This window comes from Carya illinoinensis, chromosome 14 (assembly GCF_018687715.1).
Source record: "Carya illinoinensis cultivar Pawnee chromosome 14, C.illinoinensisPawnee_v1, whole genome shotgun sequence".
NCBI lineage: Eukaryota > Viridiplantae > Streptophyta > Magnoliopsida > Fagales > Juglandaceae > Carya > Carya illinoinensis.
Window position 1 is genome coordinate 30488844 of NC_056765.1, and position 19655 is coordinate 30508498.

General features: G+C 33.9%; 1 pseudogene; it reads right to left on the reverse strand.

The window, feature by feature from the left end:
• Positions 1-1477: 1477 nt before the first annotated feature.
• On the reverse strand, positions 1478-1866 carry LOC122293171 (annotated as a pseudogene).
• Between the last annotated feature and the right edge of the window lie 17789 nt (positions 1867-19655).

Here is a 19655-nt window from a genome sequence, read left to right on the forward strand (position 1 = left end):
ATAAATGTACGTAGTACTACTAGTAGTACATGTATAATATTATATTTCTAGTTATTTGCATGCATGTTGAATGAGAAAAAGCGTTCAAAATTTTTGTGCATATGTATATATATAATATTTAGGGTATAAATACCGCACACATTTTTTTTAAAAATAAATAAATATAGAATTCATATCAAAATAATAATTTTTTAATATTAAATCCTGCTCTTTATTAAAAAAAAAATGTATATTGCTAATACAATGTAAGAGTGCATTAAGCATTATTCAATGGAAAATGATGGGGAGCCCACTGGTAGCTCACTGAGGGCTACTGCTGGGCCCTTTTTTTTTTTTTTACTTAATAATTAAGTAAATATTTTTTAATAATATTGTGATTTTTTTAATATTTAAAAGTATTAAAAATTATATGAAAAAAATTCAAAAATAAAAATACACAAAATCAACTAGGCAGCTCTCAGCTGTCGCTATAGAGCCAGTACCCTTGGTCAATATTGCATAGAAATGTACTGGCCATATATCATGCATTGATTTGCTGCAGGAGAATCGAAAGTACTATACGTGCATATATGGTCCAAGTAATTTGTACGCTACACGTACAAACAATGCATATTGCATGGGATCAATTAGAATTACCAAACATCTTAACGGCTAGACAAGAATACTACAGTTCTTGTACATACAAGCAGATTGCGGACCAATTTGTGCATTAATGTTGAGGTGGGTACTATTTTGTCAGGGAAAAATATAATTGTAAGTATAATTATGTACTAATCTGTGCACCAATGTGATGTGATTGGTCAAAAAGTAGATTTTATTAAAAACAGTATTAATTTAAATTTTAATTATGAATGAATCAGTATTGGTACACAGATTAGTACGTAACTGTGCTTGTATATAGCAAAACTCTTTTATCAGATGTTAATTTAAAAAATAAAATAAAAAAGAGAAGAAAACAGAAAAGAGGACAAAAAAGGCAGCAAACGTCGGCTTCAAGCTTGTCGTCCCTAAGAAACTCTCCATCTGCACTTGGGTTTACAAAATAGTCATAAGTTTTCATTTCCATCTTGTCCATTTACTGCAGATTGACCGGTGGGATTTGTTGAATTGGATTAGTGCGAGTTCACAACCAAATTTTTCGTTTGTAATTTTCTTTGTCCTTCCTTAGCCGCCTTATATATAAATAGACCATCTCTGATCCTTATCTATTTTCTCTCAAACCTCTGGTTATTTATTGATGACTTGAAAGGTTGCAAGCCCTGAAGCATATTCGCTGAAGTGCTTCCACTTTTTTTTTTTTTTTTTAAGAATTTTGTATCTCCATATTCCAAAAAACCATCCACAGCATTTCATGTAAATAATTCAAACTCTAGATGTAAAATCTTAGATTTCGGATACATGATTGAAGAAAAAAACCAATAAAAACTCATTTCAAAATCCAAAACTGAGTATTAAAACTAACCCTCACAATTTTTTCTCAATCTAGGGGAACCTCGTCATCTTTGTTGGTGATCTTCTATTGCAAATCTTTGGGGTCCTTTCCGTTGACCGTATAGCTGACGGAGATGCCGGTGCCTAGGATCTTCTTAACGATGCCACTACGGTCCTTGGCTATGGATCTGTGACAAGGGCAGTGGTAGATGGAACCACCGAGTTCTTAGCCTGACGGTTCTGGACGGTGAGCTTGACAGTCACATGAAGACCTTTCTAATCCTTGGTCATCTCCTTGGCTATGTCTCTCCGATCTTCTTCGGTGAGAGACCTAGCGGCCCAATCTTTGGAGCGAGCGAATTAGTAGCCCCCACGTCACCTCCTATCTCGGACGTACACGTCCACCACTTGTGATGGGTCAAATTTCATATGCATTGTTGGTTGCTCTGTGGCCCTTCCACTTTGTTTGTTTGCCAAGATCAAAAGAGTTGAAGATTTTATTCATTTTGTGACCGTTAGATCATGTAGTTTAGTTGTCGGAGGTCAATTTTCTGGTGTTGATTATGGGTAGTCTGTGGTTTATTTGTTTTGGGCTCTTTTAGTCATTGGGTTTCATTATTGAGGTTTCTTTAAGTCCTGTGAATTTTGGTTAGTGCCGGTGGGTGAGTAAGCAAAAAACAATTGACTGGTAGATGAGAAAGCAAAAGACCAGAGAAGGAAGCCCTAAAACATTGTCTCCAAAAAGATGGTAGAAATCTCTGTCAAGGGGAAGGGGAAGGGGAAGGGTGCGAGAGAAGCAGACACGAAGGAAATCTTTGAGAGAAAGATGTTTGCTAAATTGATTTGAAAATTACTCATCCATAGCTTTCCACTGCTTTCGTATCTTTTATTTATAATCCGCACCATCTCATTAAAGTCTACCTTTCCACCTCAGCATTGGTGCGCCTATTGATCCGCAAATTGGCTTACAATAAAATTTTTTCAGAATCCTAATGGCTGGTTTGGATACTCAAATTTAAACTATTTCATCTTATCTCACATCTCATATAATCATTACAACTTTTATAAATTTTCATACAAAATATAATAAACAATTTAACTTTTTTAAATTCCAAAATAAAACTAATATTAAAAAATTATATTATAACAATATTTTATTTAATTTTTAACTAAATATTTCATCTCATCTCATCTAGACGAGAGAAATATTTCTCTATTTTTTCACAATTAAATTAAATGGTGCAATTTGTTAATTTTGATAGTTTGAAATCCACAATGTAAAAGTGCTAACTGGTATACGTAAATTTCATTTTTTTTTTTTATTGCGCCAACATCCAATACTAAATTTGTTTTTTATTTAAATATTTTGTTATCCTAAAGGCTGGTTTTTGGATTCATAGATTAGATGAGATAGTTTTAAATAATAAATAAATAAATAAAATATTGTTATAATATTATTTTTTAATATTGTTATTGTTTTTTGATTTAAAAAAAGTTGAATTGAGATTTAAAAAAGTTGAATTGTTTATTATATTTTGTGTGAAAATTTAAAAAAAATATAATAATGAGATGAGATATGATGGAAAATCATTGGTACATTTGAATCAAGAATAATGATAGGGTTATTACTATGCTACTACTCATTTACTACTCTTTTTGTATTTGATTTTTTTAAAATTTTTTTATTTTACTTAATGATTAAGTAAGTGACTATGTGACGCCCCCAAATCCCCACGCCCGAACACGGGGAAATCGAGACGTCCGGATGGTGACAACCCGGACCACCATCCTAACGACGTGTGCCAAGTGTGTGCAAGAGCGACAAAGTGCACAAGACAAACGCAGCGAGAAGCAAGTCAATAAATAAGTACCAGAATTTTTCTTAATGTAATACAAACTGTTTAAAACATACTTAAATAAAATATTACAAGAAACACAAATACAAGTTGAAAACAGATAAAAAGCACAGCATCAGCAACCCGGCGGAGCCGCATCCTCGGGCTCAGCCTCCTCCTCCTCTTCCTCGAACTCTGCACCAAAAGCTACGGAACCAAGAAAGGTTCCGCAGGTAAGTATGACCCAAACACTACCAGATGAAAATACATACAACCCAAACAACAAGAAAACAAGATCAAACAAACACACGCCCCGCTACACATATATTTTAACACGCACGCCAAAACCCAAAAGGCCCACCAACCTCCATAAAGCCACACCTCGCCATTATCCCAGATAATGGCCCAAACCACCATTTTTCCCAGAAAATGGATCATAACTGAAAAACCATACCACAACCCGCTCCGTATGCACCATGATCTCCCCTAGGGATCATCCGCACACCCTGGCTCAGTGCCACACCGTAGAGAACGGCTACGCGTGCGACACCTAAACGAGCGATGTCCAGACTCGTGCCATGCACGTACCGGGCCGGGCCATCCTCTAGCCCTCGCCAGCGAAGGGCCACGGGATCGGTGAATAGAGCGATGCCTGGACTCGTGCTCAGCACGTACCGGGCCAGACCCATCCTCTAATTTCCGCTCCCGGAGTCAGTGAGTAGAGCGATGCCTGGACTCGTGCTCAGCACGTACCGGGCCAGACCCATCCTCTAATACTACTCCGTCATCGCGCAGGGCCTCAGAATCGGTGAATAGAGCGATGCCTGGACTCGTGCTCAGCACGTACCGGGCCAGACCCATCCTCTAGTACCGAACTCGTCAGCGCCCAGACGACTACTCAGGGGATGTCACTCAGTATTGACCGCTCCCGAGTGACCAGAGGAGCTCCACCGTGATAATAACCCATCACGGCTTGGGCTCGTGAGACACACGCACCCAAACGCCAAAACGCCGATAAACATGATGCACATGCACGCGATATGCAACGTACACAAATAAAATGCAACGCACACCACACGGCCCAATCGAAACAACCAATAACAACCAACCAAACAAACACTCCGTCCTCAATCCATCCGACCCCCGAAACTCCTCGGACTCAGTCCGGAATCAACAACCAACAACAACAATTAAATAAATAATTAAATAAATAAATCAATTGAATGAACAATATATATTAAAATCTGAAAATAGGGTTTGGAAAATACTTACAGCGCTATACGGTATTTTTAGAAAGCTCGCGGCGTTGCTAACGGCGGAAAAACAGCAATGTCACAGTGAAAATTCACTGTGGCCGTGGGTCCGAAAAACCCACTTTTGAACGGGGACAAACTAGGACACGAGATTGATAGGGAATGGTCTAGAGGTGGTTGTGAAGCTAATGGAAGCGACGGACGGCCGTGGGTGGCGGCGGAATGGCCGAAAATGGCCGAAAATGGCAAATCGAAAAACGAGCTCGTGGGAGCTGCTCCGGTGGTCGATGGAGGCCGGAAATGGGTGGGTTAGGACGGCAAGAGGTCGGTGATGAAGTGGTGAAGAAATGGTGGCCGGAGGTGGAGCGACGGCGGCGGATCGGAGTGAAATCCGTGCGCCCTTTGGAAGCTTTTTCCGGCCAAATGGCCGGCCGGTTGGGGGTGGTTTTCGGTGGGGAGGTGCACCGGAGGGAGGGGAAGAAAATGGGACCGGTGGGAGGTCGGGAGGTGGCCGGACGGCGCTGGGCCGGAGGAGAGAGAGAGACGACGCGGGAGAGGGAGGGAAGAGAGAGAGAGCACGGGGGGGGTCCGAACGCGGGAGAAGAAGAGAGAAAAGAAAAAAAAAAGAAAAAAAGAAAAAGAGGGAAAAAAGGAAAAGAAGGGAAAAAGAAAAAGGAAAAAAGAGAAAAAAGGAAAAAGATGTGAAAAGAGATGAGGTCCAATCCTCACTCCGGGAAAACGAAACAAACCGCCAAAAAGATTAAAACCACTAAACAACTTAAAGAAATAAAACACAACATCAAATAAACTAAATTAAATTAAAACCCAATTTTTAAAACGCAATTAAATTAAAATAAAATAACTGATATATTAATTAAAATAAAAACAATTATTTCAGCGAAAATACACTTAAAAGCGGGTCATCACAGACTATTAATAAAATTATATATATTTTTTAATTTTTTCTTAATGATTAAGGATGTTAAAAAAATATTTAAAAGAAAATGATAAAAAATAAAAAAGCTTCATATTCATTATAAGTAGTAAATGGGTAGTAATATGTGTGTATATATATATATATATATATATATTCAAAATAAACAAACAGCAATGGAAGAGTTAGAAACTTAGAAGATCATTGTAAGTTCTTAAGAGAATAAATTAAAAGTATAAGAAATCACCTAAGTATTCTTGCTTTATGAAAAAAAAAAATCACTGATATAGAATTTTTAAACAACGATAACCTATATAAAATAAAATGAAATATATTGGGAGTCTTGTGTTGATAAGATATGAGAATCCGTTGGTCAGCCCATGTATGCTAGAGAAGCTTTAAGAGTGGTCTCGGTGGTGTTCCCTTAAGATCTTGATCAACTTATTTCATTTTGAATATATGAAATCTTTGTTTTAAAAACATGTCTCAATGAATTTTTCATTTAAGTCAGATGAATCTACTACTAATATACCTATAAAATCTGAACCTGATAATATTAACCAAGAAGACTATAGTATAATAGATATAGAAAAAAATTTACAAAACTGGACAATTCCTAATATTCCTAAGAATCAAATATATAAACAATCTACTTTTTCTTCTAAATTATCATTTCATACTAATTATAATATTAAAACGGTAGAAAAAACTATTAGTCTAAATAATAATTATGAATCATTACAATTATTAACAAAAGAGGCTATTAAACACCATAAAGAACAAAAATATTCTTTTATACATATTAGATTAGTACAGGTAGCTATAAAACCGTTCACCAAAGGCGGATTAAATGCCTTAGTGTCACTCTTTCTAAGAGACGAAAGACACTATAATTTTCATGATTCATTACTTAGAATGGTAGAATCTAACCTGTTTCAAGATCCAGTTTATTTCAATTGTTATCTTAATTATTCACTTTCATTATTTGATACTAATATTTTTACATGCTTTAACATTAAACCTTAAAATAAATTGTTATCATATGATGAAATGATCACATCCTTTAACTGCAGTATATAGAATCTATTATAAACTAATGAAAATAACATTAGAACCATAAGCTCTTATTATTAGTCCAAAATGTTACATATTATTATTACAATCTAGCATACCAAATTCTAGTATACAAATTTCTAAACAGATTAATTGGAATCAAATTACTCTCCCTAATGAATGACAGTAAGAAAACATTATTATATTAACTAAAATAGAAAAAAATTCTAAAAATGATCTAGATTACGTAAATCAAAAAACGGACAGAACAATCCAAATTACCTTTCAACCTTTTAAGAGATCATTATCACAATCACATTATTCTTCACCGGTATCTTCTAGTTATTATACACCCAGATCTGTTCTTACTTTAGTTTCTAGAAATAGATCTCAAAATTTTGATACCAGATCTCATAATCTTGATACCCAGATTCGGGAAATTATTCCTGTAAACATTATTGATACACCAATATATACTGTTAATCACCCTGATATAGTGTCCACCTCTCAAAATCTCCAAGGAAAAGAATCTTCTTCTCCAACATATTTATAAGTAGTTAGAGATGATACTCAAATATTCACCATGAATAAAGAAGAATTTAAAATCAATAAAGCATGTCTTAAACAAGATTATATGAAAGAAGAAAATAAACAAAAAATATTAGCATTTTTCTCTACTTTCAAAAAAATAGAAAAAGATTATATCCAAACAAAATATTATGAGTACTTAGAAAGTGTACAAATTAATATACATTTCTGTACATGTTTTGAAATATATAAATAAAACCAATTATCAACATTAAATAGGACAAATAATCAATAGATTAAGGAAGATAATCAAACTATCTATTAAGAATATCGTCCTTTTGAAGCCATTAAGCATAACTAAAGAAAAACCTAAATATTAGCTTCTCTAATAAAGAAATATAATTCAATACAAGAAAATAAAAATATTGATAATATAATTTAACAAAATAATTATACTAATTTATATTTAAAAACCATAAGTAATCAATTAGAAATAGCCCTTTGCATGAATTAAAATAATAGACAGAAGAGAATAAAATTGACTTTATTGAAAACGTAACATAATACTTATAAGAAAATTAATTCTCAAAGGAGTTGGGGGCAGAAGACATAAAGGAAAGCTTAGTTTACAAGAGAGAATATTTGGAAGTAAAGAGGACAAGAGAATTAATGGTTTCAGATGAAGTTCTGAATGCATTTCTTTACATACAGACTCTCTTCATATAGACACATGTACAATGCAGATCAATAATATGTGCCACCTGACACTAACACAATAAACACCTATAATATGTGCCATCTGACACTAGTAGAGTAAAGACTATTTGATTATCTGACACCATAAAGACTAAATAATATACAAATTTCTCTTGTCCTATTAGGCTAGGCTAGACTCTTGTTTTCCTACGTAAAGTGAAGATAACTCCAAATGTATAAAGTCACTTGTTCTTTAGTGGACACGAACAATAATCTTGAAACACACGTATTTACTATTCTTAAATAGTAATTCTTGTCCTCTTGAATAACTCTTGCATTGAATTTGATAAGAACGGTGAATAGTAATAGACAAAGTTGCTTGTCTTGTTCTTCAAGGAGATAATACTTATGACGACTAAAAAGATAATAGTTCTGATAACTTTAGCTTGTCATGTTGAATAATTGAGGAAGCAATAATCTTCTGGATTCATATAATTTGAGAATCCATCCAATGTGGTGGATAATTTTGAGAATGAGAGGTTTGTTGAGAAGGAGATGCCTAATTGATTGGTGATGATACTGCTGCTGACGATGTTGCTTGCTGTAATGGAGATAATCTGGCTTGTTATTAAGGATTTTCTTCCTCGTCACTGTCGGAGACTTGTAACATTGCTTCAGCCAAACTTTACAAATCTTTTTTCTCTGGTAATTGATGCTAATTAAGCTTGAAATCTACTCCGTTGGACTAACACCTTAGGAGTTTTAGTAAATTTTTAAAACATTTTTATAACATGGTCATAATTATATTTTTTCTACCATTTGATAGAAACTTGGTTGGCCAAGAACATAATATTTTTTAGAGAGTGATGATGTTTAATAACATATTTCCACTTCATGATCTAGTTTAATTTTATTTTAAGGAAGAAAAGAAGAAGTGGTGGAAAGTGTGAGAATGAATGTGCATAATCATTTTGTAATGTAAAAATCTGGAGACTTTTCTAGAGAAAAATAGGAAGAATGAGAGATTCTAGTCAAAACCGATCCCACCATAGCTAGAACCATCGTGTGAGTGTTTTAATTTCCTGTAATTTGTCAAAATGAAGAAACCCGAAATGACACAAATTCTTGTTCTATCTTAAAAACGTTTTTGTTCATGCCTATTGGTAGTCATAATAATCGAAATAGGGTGGATCATATGTTTGAGAAAATCTTCTTATTAGATAAGGGCTTTTTCCTCATTGTTCTAGGGTAATGACTTGTTTAATGGTAATTTTATGAAAAGAAATAATCGAAAATGCAAGTAAAGAAGGTTGAGATTAAAAAGAACATGGGATTTCAGAAATAATAATAGAATTTGTATCTACTAAAATAAATTAATAAAAATTCTGGGTTTTTATAAAGTTCTATGGAACATAATGCCAATTTGGTAATAAAAAAGCATCAAGTATTTTTTAGGGATAAAAAATGGGATGTAATTCAGATTCAATAGGAAAGACTGGGTGCCAATGAGTTTTGAGGATAATAGGAGTTGTAAAAGGTTGAGATAATGGTGGATGATTGATAATCTGGAAAGGAGTAGAAGAAAAAAGAGAAATAATTTTAAAATATGTAAGGTTTTGGAATGGCAGAAGTACAATGTGAAGGATAAGAATGAGATGGTGGTCTGGCATATGAAGATTTAGACTTTACGCTAGACTTTGAGGATGACATAATTTTTCTTGTGAGAATTCTTAAAATAGAAAATCAGGAAGAGAATTAGATTATTATTTAATATGTTCAATACCAAAATAAAAAATATTTAATATAGCTTGTCATCTAACAAATATTTGTTTAGCAGCTAGGTTTTTCACATCTTTAATCAAAACTTCTTTGACTGATTTACAATCTATTCTAAGTAAAAACTTTTGATTCAACAAATTATATTGAAATTTAGAAGTATTTAATACAATAGCCAAAATTTCTTTTTTAATAGTACTATAATTATTTTAAGTAGGATTCCAACATCCTAAATGAAATCTAATAATTTGTTCAGAATCATTTAATAATTTTTGTTTCATAATTCCTTCGTGACCAAGATCAGAGGCATCTGTTTGAACAATTTTAAAAGTATGAGAAGATGGAAGTCCTAAATATGGTAATTTCTTAACATGAGTCTTTATCTGTTTTATAATATTTGTATGCTTTTCTATCCAAGGTGGTGGATTCTTTTTTAATCTTTTAAATAATAGTTTGCATAATGGTCTTAGAAATTGATAAAAATTTGCCACATAATTCAAACTTCCTAGAAATTTTTTTAATTGTTGCTTATTTTTTATTTTATTAGAAAATTTATTAGCAAATTCTATTGCTCTACTAATTGGTGTAATAGTTCCTTGGTAGATATCATGTCCGAAAAATCTAATTTTATTCTGAAATAATTTTATTTTAGGTGCTAAGATAACTGATCCGTTTTGTTTAATAATTTAAACAAAAGTATTTAAATATTTCCAATATTGTTCGATAGATGAAAAAAAGATTAATACATCATCTATGTAAACTATTGAAAAGTGAGTAAAAGAAATAAATATTTCATTCATAATATTTTGAAATTCACTAGGGGCATTTTTTAATTTGAATGACATAACATTCCACTTATAATGTCTAAATGGGACTGTAAATGTCATTTTGTATCTATCTTTTTCAGCAATTTGGATTTACCAAAATCCACTTTTCATATCAAATTTTGAAAATATAGTAGCATTATAAAGTTGGGATAATTAATATTTTTTATTATGAATAGAGTACATTATCCATTGTAATAATTTATTTAATGGCTTATAATTTATGACTAATCGAGGAACACATCTTTTTAATTCTTCTTGTTTCTGAACATAGAAAGCAGCACAACTACATGGTGATTTACTTTTTCTAATCAATCATTTTCATAATAAATCATTAATTTCTTTTTGCAAAATTCTAATAATTCATTATTAATTTGAATTGGTCTATCTTTAGTAGGAATATTCTTTTTAGAGAAATCTTTTTCATATGATAATTCAACTATGTGTTGTTTTCTATTTCAAAAAGCATTAGGTAAGTTGGAGCATACTTATTTTTCAATTATAATTTTAAAGTTATTAATTTTTTTGAATTAATAATGGATCTTTGAATTATTTTTCGATTCTTTTATATCTTAATTCTTGTTTTAAGAAATTTATCTGTTTTTCTTTCCTTTTAATTTTATTTTTTGTTAAAAATTTAATCTCTTTAATTAATGAAACTTCTTTTAAGACATTAATTTCTTTTGAAATTGGAGGAAATAGAAATTTAAATTAAACTTCTTTACCTAATATTTTTGTAGAAATTCATTCATTTGTTACATAGAAAAGATAAAGTAAGGTAAGGAAAAAGTTTCCTAATATTACTCTAGTGTTGATATTTTTTACTAATATGAATGTTATTTTATAACAAATTCAATTATTGCAAATGTGTGCATTTGATAATTTATAATTAATTTTACTCCATTTGCTTGAGATAATGTCTCTATTGTTTTTTCAGAATATTTAGAATGTATTATTCCATCTTGTATACAATTGAAATTTGTTCCTCTATCTAATAAAGCAATTGCTGTAAAAAAAAAAAAAAATCATTGTTAATAGAAATGGTTACTTCAGTGTACCATTTTTAAAAATTTATTTTATTAAGAATATTAAGGAAATTATCTTGTTCTTATTTAGTAACTATTGCTGAACTTTTTCCTTATTCTTTTTTAGGAGAATTAGTATATATATATATAGATATATGTAACTAGTTAACATTTATTCATAATAACTGTAAATTATATGTTTACATAAATTAAAAATTAGTTATATGTTATAATTGTATATTGTATAAAATGTTTATGACATAGTCTATAGCTCGTAGTTAAATATTATTAATTCTTTCTAGGATATACTTAATAAGTTTAGTTATATAAGTATTTTTCTAAAATTATTAACTCATAATATATTTAAAAAATTATATTATTTATTATATTTTTATAATATATTTTCCTTTATGCTTAATTGTTATAAAAGGCAATTGAAATGTTGCATTGGAAGTTTTGTCTTTTATGAATATGATTTCTTTTAGTGTTTTTTGATATATATGTAGTTTTGAAGCCGCGAGGGTAAAGAGCTAAATTCAATTATTTTTTGGAAAAGTCTGAAGGTAGTCAAATTAGTGCACCCCCTGCGCACCCCGATGACATGTAAGGGGATTTAATGAAACGGTGTGGATTGGAGCTTTACTCGGGAGATGAAATTATAGACTTGTTGAAACGGTGCGTTGAAGCTCTCTTTCTTGAAATTTGAATTTCAGCTAGCTTCCCCCTCACCCTCAGTTGATCCACAAACGGAGAGAGGTGTGCAAGCAGTCCCACTGAATCTGCTTTCCTCCATCCTCGACGAAAAGCGAACTCACTCCATCTGCTCTCTTCCATCCAGCGATGATTTTCCCCTGCGGTATATCTCTCTCTCTCTCTCTCTCTCTCTCTCTCTCTCTCTCTCTCTCTCTTCTATGTGTGATTTTGCAATAAACTTAGGTTGACTAGGATGTTCAAATAGGAGGATGGTTATGAATCCTCGACGGAAATGGTTGCTGCGATGGGTAACCAAAATGCACACAAGATGTATGATGAAATGAGGAAGAGAGTCACATAATTCTTATAGCCACGGGATAGCTTCGACGGCTTCCCAATCTCCTTACACTTTCAGAAACTTCAACAATATAAAAAAAAAAAAAAATAGTAGCATTAACACTACAAAACTGTGCCATTTCAGTCATCCCCAAACGACCTGCTGGACATCCTACCAATTTTTGTATGCTAAAACTTCTTTTGATTCCATGTCTACAGAGCTTTCAGGCATCAAGAATGTTAACTTGTACACTTACAAGGAATCGGGAGGGAGGATTCCGTTTGGTCTCTAAGGTGATTGCACATTGTATATTTCTATATAGTTTAAGGAATACTTGGTCATCCACTTCATTATTTCCTATCCAAAATTATTGTAATTGAAGAGGGAAGGCTAAAAAATGGCCGTGTAGTTGCTATAAAGGTACTGTCATCTGGCTCAAAGCAAGGGGTGCAGGAGTTCTTAACATAAATAAAGGTAACCTCAGAAGTAGGACATGAAAACCTGGTCAAGTTGTATGGTTGTTGTGTGAAAGGAAACCACAGGATTTTGGTATATGGCTATCTTGAGAATAACAGCCTTGCACAAACACTTCTTGGTAATTCAATTATTTATTCTTCGTAGGAATCCATTAATTGAAGATGTTATGACTTAGTCTCCCTTTCTATTTTTTAGGTGGAGGCCACAGTAGCATCCAATTTAGTTGGCAAACACGGCATACAATTTGTGTTGGTGTTGCTCGGGGGCTTGCATATCTTCATGGAGACGTCCACCCTCATGTTATTCATAGAGATATCAAAGCGAGTAAAGTTCTCCTTGATAAATACCTGACGCCCAAAATTTCAGATTTTGGTCTTGCAAAGTTCATTCCACCTAATCTGACCCATATTAGTACACATGCAGCTGGAACAACGTGAGTCTGTTGATTAGAGTTCTAAGCTCTTCATGTTCAATTTCACACTCTACCTCAACTATATATTGCTTGGCAATACCAACTTACCTATGAGAAATTGTTGACGTAAAAATGTTTTTTTTACTTGATCAACCCTCAAAACAAGTTAATTTTTTCAAAGTGGAAAGTTTTTTTTTCTTGGAATTCCGCTTTGTCTCTCACCAAATTTGTCCACTTTCATTAGATATATAGCTACACTCATTTATAGCTAGCTAGGGAATGGTACTATTCCATGTTCATGAAAAAAATGTAGGAAATGGCAAAAAGTATTTAGTCAACATGCACACTATTGCTTGCAGTAGTACTTGGTCTTTGGTCTTTGACCCTTCCTAAATTTTACGCCTGACCAGATTTTACAGTTGTGAGCAAAGTGATAATGCGCTTTGCATGTGTTTGCAACCCCTGTTGATTTGTGCAAGTGTTAGATAATAAGTAATGCAATTAATTGTTTTGTATTACTAGTTTCATTGCTAGTGCTTCTATAATTATGACGTGAATATGATTTTATAAGTCATTGGCTGAAAGATGCAAAAGATCTTGTAGATGAGCCTCCTTTGTAATTGGACCTCTCTCTCTCATGCCTATTGAATGGTATAATTTTTTACAGTTTCCAGTATGTCCTACTAATTTGTTATAGCTGCCAGTATGTCTTCCTCAAACAATTTAAGTCTTTCAGCACCAATTCACATGGTAACTTCAGTGGCCAGTGCACCTACTAAAGTTGATTCAGATGATCCAAGTCATGCACCTGCTTGGTTTTGTATTTTTGAGAAAGTCTTGAATTATATGTTTAGGAAAAGATTATTTAAATTAATGTTTCTTATCCATCACATCCCAAAGCTCCAATATAGAATTGTCTAATTTATTCCATACTTCAGGTTTGTTTTAATTAATCATAAATTATTTTGTGACAGGGGCTGCTATTTTCATAAAGCACCTTATATATCAGTTTCTCTTGTGAAAGAATGTCATCTTCAGTTACTTCATCTTCTCTTGTTATTTGTACTTCGAGGAACAATTCAATGTGCACTTATGAGAAAAAGAACTTTTGCAGACAAATAATTAAATTGTTAAAGAATGAGGAAGGGCTTCAAAAAAGAGAGGAGGAGATTGTGAAGAAGGAGTTGGAAGTCTAGCATGAAAGCACACTTCTTCATATCTATTGGGTGTTGTTTATATTAATTTTGTTGTATTTGATACGATCACAGTAATAGGAGCTTTGTACAATCTCGAGCGAACTATTGCTCACCTCGTTGTAATGGACATGGTCTCTATGTGTAGCATATTAATATGCAGGATTTGTTTATCATAGAATCTGTTTGTAATGGACATGGTCTCTATGTTGTAATGGAATCTTTGTAATGGAATCTATTTCTGGTGCAGAACATATCAGCTTCTTTTATTCATTTAAAAAACAAAAAAAATCTCGTGCACTAACAAAGATTGTTCCAAAAAACAGCTTTTGCCTAACAACAAGTGTAGAACTCAAATATCATTGAACACAATACAACAAGTTTAGAAGTTAATACATTAAACACTTAACATATAATACATACATTGAACACAATGCAATAGGTCTGGAACTTAAAATACACAAGTTATATACAATGAACATAATATAGCAACCACCTTACAAAAATGTGAACTTCTTTATTTCTACTCAGCAAGTATATACATTGAACTCAAGTTTGAGCAGCTTTTACATTAAACATAATACAACAAAGTCTGGAACTCAAAGTTGCATCTGGGGGCCAGGCAAGCTATCCGGCTAGGTTCCATCTACCCCAAGTTGCATCTATGAACGTAATGTAAATAGTTAAAAATGAACATAATATTAAAAAAATCAGAGTAGAGAGAGTGACGAAATAAATCAAGATTAACTACACTTTCTTCAGTCTCCATCACTATAACGCCAAACTGGGTTCCAGTAGACTTCAGCACTTCCACAGTGTTTTGGGGCGACTAAAAAGATAAAAAAAAATAAAAAAATAAAAAAGAAGAAGAAGAAGATTAAAGTAAACCATAGAGCAAAAATTTTAAATCATATAATTTGACCAAATGTAATAACAATAAAAATTAAAGTCGGTAATAAGTATGTTACCTGAAAGAGAGCACTCTATTCATATCCAACAATTGTTTGGCCAAATAAATTCCTACAACTATCAACAACTTCACTATCTCCTCCATGCGGCTATGACATGGGGAAACACCATTTTACATTTAACAAATAATTACACAACTTTAATGGCTAATACATTACAAAGGTACAATGATTTTACCTGTTTACGTTTTCCCCTCTAAGCAGCTTTCTTCGTAGTTGGTTTACGGACTTTCTCAATCATTGATTTTTTCCAAAGAGATGGTGGCCTGCCTTTGCCTCGCACAACATGATGGCTGAGTACTTTCTTCGAATTCCCAACTGTACTTGTATTGACAGTGCCAACTTCTGGCCTGGATTCGGGTTGTTGCAATGGCTTGTTGGCAAGGTAAATCTCATTCATTGCAGACAACTTTTCAAGCATATCCTCAACATGGTCATCACATGAAGCTGCATTTGTTGCCACATCGTAACACTTTTTGATTATACGTGCATATCTACTCACTTCTGGCCTTGCATCAACTACGTCATAATTACTTTTCATAACTGTATATCTCCTTTTTATATCTTTCCTCTATTGATCCAATATGTACTTCTCTGGCACATTACGAACACGGTTAATCTTGAAAACGGCTAATATATTTGTACACAGGATCCCTCTCATTTCAAACAATCCGCATGAACACTTGGCCTCGCCCACAGTCTCATTAAAGTGCACATGATGGGTAACCCCCTTGATGAAACTATCAACACACACTTTGTCTTCTACATGATATATTGCAATTACACCATTCTTTTGGTGTAAAATTGGAAGACAACCGAGTATCCCCATTATCTCCTGCTGAACTTCTCAAAATTTGGAGTTCGTGTACAATCCCTGGAATATCTTCTCAATTGGATTGACTGACACCACGAGTATTGTGAAATTAAATGAGTGGAAGTCTGCTCCATTTTCATTCTCAATCTTCTTTCTTAATGCATTTTCGTACTGATCAACAAACTCTTTTAAATTTGTCCTAGCATGAACATACCCATCAAAGAAAGCATTCATACTCTCACTTCATTGGGTTGTACTCATTCCAGCCCAGAACACATCCTTCAGGAATACCAGTGCCTAATATGTACGCTCTGTGTATAAACTCTGTAACAATGCATTCTCCTGCAAGCTATATGTTGTAATTAACACTTCCCAGCTTTTCTCAAATTCGTCAATTGTTTGAGAATCATACACACACTTTTGCAATTGACTTTTTAACCCGGTTTTGTATGCACCGTAAGAACCGAGCTTTTCAGGCATTTTCTTCAATATGTGCCAAAGACAGAATCTATGTCGCGTATTTGGGAAGACAAGAGCAATAACATTTTTCATTGCTCTATCTTGATCTGTAATGATAGCATTCGGAGCTTTACCACCCATAAAGTCCAACCAAGTCTGGAATAACCATGTTAATGTTTCTGTATCCTCACTAGAGATCAATCCTGCTCCCAAAAGAATTGACTGACCATGATGGTTTACACCCACAAATGGTGCAAACGGCATCTCATACCTGTTTGTCAAGTATGTGGTGTCAAATATGACGACATCACCAAAGTATTCATAGGCTGCCCTACTTCGTACATCCGCCCAAAAAACATTATTCAATCTGCCGTCATCATCAAAATCTATCAATGAAAAAAACCCGTCATTTCTGCATTGCATTCGCAAAAAATATGCACGAAGGGCTCCAGCGCCACCTTTCCCAAGTCGAAGGTGACGTACCTTGTCGATATAATTACGACAATCTTTTTCTAGGAACGGCAAATTCTCAAACCTACCAGCGTCTTGCATAAGAGCAGCAAAACTCTTATTCAGTCGGATTCCAGCCTGATCATTTGTATCTAACACTCGCTTTACTGACTCGCTCACTTCTCTATTGCAGCGAAAAAATCTTGATTTTTGTGGAGACAGGCCGTGGTTGTGTGTATTGTGAACCTTTAATATTTTTAACATCCCATCAACCAGTGTAGCATTTATCTTTGCCTTACACTCTGTTTTTTATGTTGGACGTGGTCTCGCAACATTTGAAGTCCGGTTACGTGCCTTCCCACCACGAGCACAACCTAATGAGATATATTTCAAACTCCCATACTCATCCCTCTTACTCCTTTGTGTCGTTATCCCGAAACCACATTGTTTTCCATAATTCTTATAATAAGAAACTAACTCTTCTTCAGATGGAAACACCATCCCCAACTTGGGCTCCTCAATACAATCACCACTATCAGTCTGTACTGTATTTTGTGTCCTAGATGCCTCGTTATCTTTAGATTCAAACACAGTCTCGGCCTCCCCAGAGTCAATATCGGCCTCCCCAGATTCAGGTGTGGGGTCATGAATTTTTTCAACATGGCTAGAGCTTGCAGAGTTTATAGCAACTAGAGGAGTAGTTGAAGAGTGAAATGGAGATACAAGATTACCCTGTAGTTTACAACGATAAAAAATCATGTGTAAATCAATATAAGCATGTATAGAAAAGACCACATCTCTTAAAGAATGAATTTATCACCTGACTAGTGAATGGAGATGGGTTGGAACTAGGACAAGGAACAAATGATGGTAACAACACATATGGCATTTGTGCATGCAAACCATGCATATAGTTTTGGGCGTCCGGATAAAATAGTGTCGGCATCACCTAACACATAAAAAATAGGTATCTCTTAACATATAAAATAGTAGTGATAACAAGCAGATAAAAAAAATGTAGATATTAATTGATAATGTGTTGAAGACTTAAACATTAAACACTACTTCATCTCCTCTAATATTATACCTGCGTTACTGGACTTGTGGTATGAGGTGTTGAGAATTGTAGACAAAAGGGTCTTGCTAACACCTAACATAGAAACCAACTATTAGTTAAAGAGTGAACCAAAACTTACGTAATAAATGCAGACATTAATTGAAATAGTTATACTGAATTTTAAGCACAGTTACGAATACCTGGGTTGATGGATTTGTTGGTGGATCTGTGGTAGGTGTTAACGGAGATGCATGCTCTTTACCTTTCTCCATCTAGACAATAGTTATGGAAAAAAAATTATTTTAGCAATCTTGCATGATGGACACTGAGGGAATTGATGCTTGAATGGAAAGCAAGTAAAACTGAAAGTGAAGCTGGCGTGGATGATATACATCCAAAACCATCAACTTTTGAGTTTAAAACAGTGATACATCCTATTCCACGACATGCTAACTTTTCAAGATAATTTATTTGTTTTCTTGACCCTTAAAGATAAATTATTTGTTTCAAGTTCAATTTTCAGCTTGGTTATCTATTCTAGGATTCATAGGAAAATAGGATTAACTCTAATGCTGAAGCACTAACAACACAACTCAGGTTTAAGTAGGAAAACACCAATGTGGCATCCATTTCTAACTTCTTTTTTCTATCACCACCTGACTTATCAGGTGCAGTACAATCATCTATCTTTCATATCAATGTCCAGTATCTTCTAGTCTGTACAAAAGTGCATGAATTATTATTTTTTACTTAAATTTTCTACTTCCCTATTAGCAGTCGTATGCTTAGCATTTGAGAGGAATGCTTCAAATTGTTGCAGATCATAAAATTTTTGCTCAACAAGACAAAGATTGAGGTAAATGCCCAATATGCAAGTGGCTTCACTACAGTGGACATCTTATCTCAAGGTCCTAGAGATATAACAGACATGGAAATTAAAGTTTCCTTAAAGCTGCAGCTTTAAAAACAATAAGGCACCATCAAGTACTTATTATCCTGTAATAGTTGAAAATGCTCCCTTAACAAACAGCCATTATCCTCACAAGAAACGGGTGCCAAACAACCAGTTGTGAAGCATAAATAATCCAAAATACTAAGCAAAGAAAAATAGAGGAAAAATCTAGCCATTTCTTGTGCAGTCAATGATTCACCCTTTTTTGTTCTTTGTCTATTAGCAAAACTCAGGGAATCACATGGCAAGGGACCATAACAGAGAAAAAGCCAAAGATCGTTAGCAGAGGATGTTGCACGAGAGATCGTCAAATGCCTTGTTTTGATGACTGTGAAACCCGAATCTGAGGTGCCCAGACATGTCGGTGGCGAGAGAGGCGTGCCCAGATGTGCCGGTGGTGAGAGAGCTGTGACCAAACGTGACAATGGTGGAGACGTGCCAGTGCGGAGCCGTGCCGATGGTGGAGACGAAAGGGGGCTGGGTATCGT